The sequence below is a fragment of the Armigeres subalbatus genome, chromosome 3 (assembly GCF_024139115.2).
Source record: "Armigeres subalbatus isolate Guangzhou_Male chromosome 3, GZ_Asu_2, whole genome shotgun sequence".
Taxonomy (NCBI): Eukaryota; Metazoa; Arthropoda; class Insecta; order Diptera; family Culicidae; genus Armigeres; species Armigeres subalbatus.
Genome location: NC_085141.1, coordinates 333,958,713 through 333,967,620, shown reverse-complemented (window position 1 = coordinate 333,967,620; position 8,908 = coordinate 333,958,713).

Below are 8,908 nucleotides of genomic sequence, written 5' to 3'. Positions count from 1 at the left end.
CTTGTACATGACACATTTGGTGCGGTGGCGAATATTTTTCGACTGCAGTTTCTTCTGGAGCCCGTAGTAGGCCCGACTTCAACAGATGGTGCGCCTTCGTATTTCACGACTAACGTTGTTGTCAGCCGTAAGCAAGGATCCGAGGTAGACGAATTCCTAGACCACCTTGAAGGTATCCCCGTCTATCATAACCCTGCTTCCCAGGCGGGCCCTGTCGCGCTCTATTCCGCCCACAAGCATGTACTTTGTCTTTGACGCATTCATTACCAGTCCAACTTTTGTTGCTTCACGTTTCAGGCGGGTGTACAGTTCTGCCACCTTTGCAAATGTTCGGTCGACAATGTCCATGTCATCCGCGAAACAAATAAATTGACTGGATCTGTTGAAAATCGTACCCCGGCTGTTACACCCGGCTCTCCGCATAACACCTTCTAGCGCAATGTTGATCAACAGGCACAAAAGTCCATCACCTTGTCTTAGTCCCCGGCGCGATTCGAACAAACTGGAGTGTTCGCCCGAAATCTTCACACAGTTTTGCACACCATCCACCGTTGCTTTGATCAGTCTGGTAAGCTTCCCAGGGAAGCTGTTCTCGTCCATAATTTTCCATAGCTCTACGCGGTCTGTACTGTCGTATGCCGCCTTGAAATCAACGAACAGATGGTGCGTTGGGACCTGGTATTCACGGCATTTTTGAAGGATTTGCCGTACAGTAAAGATCTGGTCCGTTGTCGAGCGGCCGTCAGCGAAGCCGGCTTGATAACTTCCCACGAACTCATTCACTAATGGTGACAGACGACGGAAGATGATCTTGGATATCACTTTGTAGGCGGCATTAAGGATGGCGATCGCTTGAAAGTTCTCACACTACAGCTTGTCGCCTTTCTTGTAGATGGGGTAGGTTTCCCAGTTTCTGACTATCAGTTTGTTCAGGCAAGTGGCCAGCTTTTCCGGGGCCATCTTGATGAGCTCAGCTCCGATACCATCCTTACCAGCTGCTTTATTGGTCTTTAGCTGTTGAATGGCATCCTTAACTTCCCTCAAGGTGGGGGCTGGTTGGCTTCCATCGTCCGCTGAGCTGACGTAGTCATCTCCTCCGCTGCCTTGACTTTCACTGCTTGTACTCTCAGCGCCATTCAAATGTTCCTCGTAGTGCTGCTTCCACCTTTCCATCACCACACGTTCGTCCGTCAAGATGCTCCCATCCTTATCCCAGGCACATTTCGGCTCGCGGAACGAAGCCTTTGCGGGATGCGTTGAGCTTCTGATAGAACTTGCGTGTTTCTTGAGAACGGCACAGCTGTTCCATCTTCTCCTGAAAAAGGCGGGTCTGCTGTCTCCGCTTCCGTCTATAACGTTCCACGTTCTGCCGGGTACCTTGGTGCAGCGCGACCGCCCGCGCTGCGTCCTTCTCCGACAGAATCTGTCTGCACTCTTCGTCGAACCAATCGCTCCGTCGACTTCGACCCATATACCCGACGTTGTTCTCCGCTGCGTCGTTAATGGCTGCTTTAACTGTATTCCAGCAGTCCTCAAGAGGGACCCCATCGAGCTGCCTAGAGATGCTGCGCGTACGCAGTGGCGACATCAGGTTGCTTCAGTCGCTCTAGGTCGTACCGCGGCGGTCGTCGGTACCGAACATTGTTGATGACGGATAGTTTTGAGCGCAGTTTAACCATCACCAGATAGTGGTCAGAGTCGATGTTAGCGCCACGATATGTCCTGACATCGATTATGTCGGAGAAGTGCCGTCCATCAATCAGAACGTGGTCGATTTGTGATTCTGTCTGCAGTGGTGATCTCCAGGTGTACCGATACGGGAGGCTGTGTTGGAAGTAGGTGCTGCGAAAGGCCATATTCTTGGAGGCGGCGAAATCAATTAGTCGTAGGCCGTTTTCGTTCGTCAGCCGGTGAGCGCTGAACTTTCCAATAGTCGGTCTAAACTCCTCGTCTTGGCCAACCTGAGCGTTCAAATCTCCTATGATGATTTTGACGTCGTGGCTTGGGCAGCTGTCGTACTCACGTTCCAGCTGCGCGTAGAATGCGTCCTTATCATCATCAGTGCTTCCGGAGTGTGGGCTATGGACGTTGATTATGCTGAAGTTGAAGAACCGGCCTTTGATCCTCAACCTGCACATTCTTTCATTGATCGGCCACCACCCGATCACGCGCCTTTGCATATCGCCCATCACTATGAAAGCTGTTCCCAGCTCGTGTGTGTTGCCGCAGCTCTGGTAGATGGTATGATTACCTCTAAACGTTCGCACCATTGATCCCTTCCAACAAACCTCCTGCAGCGCTACGATGCCGAATCCACGGTCCTTGAGCACATCGGCGAGTATGCGTGTGCTCCCGATGAAGTTGAGAGATTTGCAGTTCCACGAACCGAGTTTCCAATCGCTAGTCCCTTTTCGTCGCAGTGGTCTTCGCCGATGGTTCCGGTCCGTACTCTCTTGTTGATTGTTCGTTGCTTATGTTTTTTTAAAGGCTGGCTTGCAGGGCCTGACACCAAACCCCCTAAATTTCCGAAGGACCATTCCTCCTTATTCCCGGTGGACCATGGTGCACAGTTTCACTTGAGTCCCTCGCTGGCACTCGGACGATGAACAGCCGCCCCTAACATGGAGAACAGACGCTGTTGTGAGCCGATCCTGACATGGAGAACAGATGCTCAGTAAGATTTGCACCTCCGGAGAGGAGCAAACCCCCCCTTCCCTGTCAGCATACGACCATAGTTCCCACCGGGGTTGGTTACCCGATCTTCCTAAGGTTGCTCGTATCCCGGCCAGCACCACGGGGAGGTAGGGATAGGAGTTGCTGGGTAAGAGGCTAAGGACCGCAAGATGGGGTCCATTTTATTCCTTCAGGTACCAATGGTACGCTTTACCCAGCATTTGCCGTGCCCACGGTATCTACCAGATCAATTGAGGCTTTGGCCAATGTCCTAATAGTCGGAATTCACCCAACCTGGTTCAATAAGCATAATAAGCAATAAGCATCATGCAAACACAATTTTCTTGAATACGAGAAGGTCAAGGTACTCTAAAACGTTCGGGAATTCAGCCTACGGTATCAATCAGATCAATCGAGGCCCAAAAAGAGAAACAAAAAAGCCTGCAGTAGTTTTTAAAAGTAATGAGTGAAATCTTATCGGCTCAATAGACCTATTGGGATGTTTAGCGCTGCACGAATACAGGGGATGTCCATAATAACTGGGATAGGCAAATTTTGGGCATAATTAGATGTGTTGTAACTATTCCAACCCTCCTCAATTCGGCGTACAAAATTATGTCCCGTATTCTGTTCAACAGATTGAGACCGCTTGAAGAGTCCTTCGTCGGCGAATACCAAGCAGGTTTTCGTGAGGGCCGATCAACGACGGATCAAATGTTTACCCTGAGACAAATCCTTGATAAATTCCGGGAGTACAACTTGCAGACACATCATCTGTTTATTAATTTCAAGGCGGCGAACGATTCAGTGAAACGGAATGAATTATGGCAAATTATGCTAGAACATGGTTTTCCGGCGAAACTGATACGGCTGATTCGTATAACGTTGGACGGATCGAAATCAAGTGTAATGGTTGCGGATGAAATATCCACGTAATTTGTTACCTTAGATAGATTAAAGCAGGGTGATGCACTCTTGTAGCTACTGTTCAAAAAGGCGCTCGAGGGAGCGATTAAGAGAGCTGGTGTGCAAAGAAGCGGTACCATTATCACAAGATCGCATATGCTCCTGGTGGGATTTGCGAACGATATCGATATTAACGGGATTGATCGCCGTGCCGTGGAAGAGGCTTTTGTGCTTTTTAAGAGGGAGACAGCGAGGATTGGACTCACGATCAATACCAGCAAAACGAAGTATATGGTCGCTGGAAATCAACGTGGGTTCATTGGTGGTGGTGGTAGCGAAATGGTGCTGGATGGTGAAAAGTTTAAAGTGCTAGAAGAATTTGTGTATCTTGGAACATTAGTGACGTGCGATAATGATGTTACCCGCAAGGTAAAAAGGCGTATTGCTGCTGCAAATAGAGCTTATTACGGACTTCGTAACCAGCTTAAGTCCCGTAGTCTGCAAACGAAAACAAAACTCGCGCGGCCACCAACATGAACGTTAAAGGAGGCTGATCGGAGAGCTTTCGGAGTGTTTGAGCGTAAGGTGCTGCGGACAATACTTGGCGGTAAACAGGAAAATGGTATCTGGCGGCGCCGCATGAATCACGAATTGTACCAGGTGTATAAAGGGCTGGATATTATTAAGCTTATTCAACAAGGCAGACTACGGTGGGCTGGTCAGGTTGTTCGTATGCCGGAAGAACGTCAAGTGAAGATAATATTTAGTAGAGAACCCGGAAGAGGCCGCAGGCTTCGTGGAAGGCCGCGTACACGATGGCTTTTTGCAGTTGAAGAGGACCTGAGTGCGCTCAATGTTCAGGGCGACTGGAAGCGATTGACCCAGGATCGAGTCCAGTGGAGAAGGATACTCCATTCAGCGTAGGTTCATCGAAGAGCTGTAGCCCATCAAGTTTCAAATAAGTAAGACTGTGCTCTAGGTTTTGATAGTAAATCGGTGAAATTGTATATTCAGTATTATTCCTGTGCTTTTTAAATTTTAATCGTTTTACTAAAGCATATCGCAACACGCGCAAAGTTTCGGTATAGGTAACGGTATAAGCAAATCTGATCTAATGATTTATCATCAGATTTGCGCGTTATAATTGTTTTCTGTTCGGTTTTCCTTGGATTTAAGTTCAGTGAATTCAACTTTAAAATGTTCCATGCAAGTCTGTTTAACTTACGGGTTGCGAACATCGATAGTCCCAAAAGATATTTTAGTTACCAGATAAAGATTGTCGCTGTCGTCGCTGTCCGGAACATCTTTTGTTGGCGAGGATAGGGGATCTAAATGCCAATGAAGGAAAAATAAATACGATTTGACAGATAGGTACTACACATGTTTCGGACAGCAGAACAAAGGGAACCGAAGCGACAATCTTTATCTGGTAACTGTGGGATTTGAGTAAGTTACCATCAGCGTGTGATTAAATATTACCACCTCAGCGTGTCAATCGGTAAGCAGAAAGCCATAACTTGGGGCTTCTTGTCAGATCTCCGTGGCGTGCACACGCACCGGCGGAGAGCTGCTGTCATCTCATTTCGCTCCAGCCATTTGGAGCCACACATTTTGGCGATCCTGCCAGGTTGTTTTTTGTATCCTGACGCTGATTTCAAAAGGTAAGTTGAATTCAAGTGTTTAATGTTTGAAAAATACAGTATTTAATGGTTTGAAAAAAAATATTGTATTGCAATGAAGCGCGTCTGGAAGACCGGTGGAAAATGGATTGTGGTTTGGAAAATCACAAAGCGCGTCGGGACGACCGCTGGAAATGGATTGTGCCTGTCATAAGACGAGTTTGAACAATCCCATTGAATTCCACCACTTAATTTATTATTATTAATAAATTAAGTGGTGGAATTCAATGGGATTGTTCAAACTCGTCTTATGACAGGTGAAAACATTCCACTAAAAAGCTCAAAATAATTTTCTTATCAAAATGGATTGTGGTTTGGAAAACCACAAAGCGCGTCGGGATGACCGCTGGAAAAAAGATTGTGGTTTGGAAAATCACAAAGCACGTCGGGATGACCGCTGGAAAATGGATTGTGGTTTGGAAAATCACAAAGCGCGTCGGGACGACCGCTGGAAAATGGATTGTGGTTTGGAAAACCACAAAGCGCGTCGGGATGACCGCTGGAAAATGGATTGTGGTTTGGAAAATCACAAAGCGCGTCTGGAAGACCGCTGGAAAATGGATTGTGGTTGGGAAATCACAAAGCGTGTCTGGAAGACCGATGGTAAATTGGTTGTGGTTTGGAAATTCACAAGATGCGTCTGAAAAACCGCTGTAAAATAGTTTATGATTTGGTAAATCATAAAGCGCTGCTGGGAGACCACAAGTTAAGCTTATTCTAACGGAATCTGAGACATATGGAGAACCATCCTATGCCACAAAGTTGTTTGGAAGGCGAAACACATTATATTGCAGTTTATTTTGGGATTCACTGACTTAGTAGTCATATCGGAATTGCCCGTTGGATCAGATATCCGAAATTCATGAAGTTTAAAAAAAAACGTTGCCTGCTTTAAAAAAACTAGAGTTTGGAGTAGTTGGCTAATAGTACTAGTTAACGTAAGTCTAAAATTGAGGTATAGTATCTCTATCTTTTTTAAATAAATATCATTTTCAAGGCGATTGTTCGGAAGTTCAACATCGACATGTTGAAGGTCAGCTAGATGGTGTTACTACAGGGCTGGTAGCGACCGAAGCCACTGAAAATAGTGACTTTAGTGACCAAAGCTGACGAAAAAAGGGACCAAATAGTGACTTTCAGTTGCAAAAAAGTGACCAAATAGTGACTTCCAATTTCAGTTGCAAGTTCGATGAGACGAAATCAAGCGTTTTTGGGTCGAAGGAGAATAATTTTTCCGTAATTTGTGGCGGAAAACATCTTTCACTCACAACTTTTATCTCTTAGAACAAACTCAGAAGAGAAACGACTAAGTAAAATTATATTGCCCTCTCTTTTAACCCCACGGAAATTTTACTCAATATCAGTCAAAAGCAGGACTACTCAAAACTATGAGTAGTCTTGCAAGCAAATCAATTTTTTACGCCTCTGGAAGTGAGCGAAATATGGTTATCACTAATAACACCTGTTTGTCTTCTCCAAAAATTATTTCTCGGCGAAAATCGGCGAAAAAGATGACTAATGAGAGATCAAGTCTCCTCAAATTGAGGCAACAATTCACAATCCAAAAATCCTGAAATTGTGGTGGTATGTTGGCATTTTTATCAATGAAGATCAATCATCATATTTGTGAATTGTGTTGTGAAATCATTTTAAAATGCATTTGGTCATTATTGGGAGATGTTGTTCAAATTTTGCGTGGCCACTAAAAACATTTTTAGGAGGAACAAAACACAGTGAATAATAGAGTAAATAAGGTTGTCAATCAAAAAAAATAACTCGCCACATAACGATCTTTTGTCTAGAAAAATGCGGTATAACAATACTACTTTAGTTCTTGGTGAAACAGGGGAGAAGAATGTCTACCAAGGGGTCAAGTCTTTCCACCTTCCACTACTGTATAAAGATTGAATTTGAAAACTTGAAATCGACAGGTCACCTGATTGCATGATTGTATACCAATTTATAAATTGTGACGTAAAACACATTCAATTAGCTACTGGTGGAATGCCAATAAGAGCAGCGAGTTAAATGGCTGGCGAAGTTTCTGAGCGGATCCGTAATTTCATTTCTGCCATGAACAAAGCATCATCCGATGGATACATAAAGCTTTATAAAATAATCTTGGTCAATAGTTTCAAAAGTTGAAAATAGTGACTTTTTGCGAGAAAAAGTGACTTTAGTGACTTGAGGTCGAAAAAAGAGACTTTTTAGTGACTAGGCCGAAAAAAGTGACCAAGTCACTAAAAAGTGACCCGCTACCAGGCCTGAGTTACCATACACGAGGCTGATAGTTGGATTCATTCGGCAGAATAAGTTATTTACATTATTGCTGCAATCCATAATGTATCTTGAGAGATCAATATCATAACACTAGGTACCATACTTAGATTATCATTTAAACGAGACATTCAATTGACTTCAATATAGTTGTGCTTCGATTGAAAATCCCGATGTTAAGACAAGTTTATTTTGGAGTTCAGTTTTCAAATGAATTAATCGGTTTTCCAAATGCAATATGTTCAATGTTCATCACCGTCTCGCAAAAATAATGTCGTTTTCGTTTTTGTGGTGTAGCTACACCGGAAAGTGCATAATTTTGCACCCCATAAACGAACATTTTCAGTGCAGTCCCAATAAGATTGCGAAAGTATGTGTGACATCGGTCATCTTCCATGCTTCTGTCATATTTGTTTTTGTTCTTGCTGCCTGCTTAGAAATATGTATGTTATTCCGATCATTCTTGTTGGGATTAAATTGAAATTGTATGAATAGTGTCACTCTTATAGACATTTTACTTTTACTTTCTGTTGAATTGCTTCGTTTATCTAAAGCTGAACACAGTACTCACTGTCTGACAGATCATGAAAACGATGCATGATATTTCAAAACGAATCAAATATTGCAAAATTTCACGGCCAATAATTCATTAAGAGCTTCTTTGTTTCTGATGGAAGTATTTAAATATGCAAAAGCATATTCCAATTAATCACAATACAAAACTACAAGTAGATTGATTTTTGGGTTTTCATTGGGAATTCTTGGGCCATTTCAGGTTTTTGAGAAAAGTGTTGGAATCTGAGGGAAACGTTTTCACTAATCCTTAATTTGTTATTTTATAACAATGCGGCGAACTTCGTTTCGTAAGAGACATACATTTTTCTTAGCACTCACAAATTAGGTGGAAAGTAGAATGTGTTATAAATGAAATTGGTTTCCAAAGTTTTCCAGTTTTATAAAATATTGCTTTGCTTAAGATATTTATTAAACGAATCAGTTTATACATTCTAAACTCGATTCTAAACTAATCTTGTTATACATGTACTTTCGTGATATGCTGATTGAGCTAATAGCCGTTTAAAATTACGCCATTTATTATAATAAATATGATAAAGAGTAACTTGATGCCCATCCACATACATTCAATTTTCAATTCCACTTGTACACGATATTTATTAAGATTAATGGCGTAATCTGAATAGACTATAACACATCGCCTCATTTATTGAATTTTATTTTTAAGAGGTGACCTGGCAGCCATTTGAACATATGTACTGCGACTTTAATATTACAATTCACAAATTATGCTAAATATGCTCAACTACGTTTTCAATTCCATGGATTAACCAGTAAAGGCTCAACTAAAAGGTGGC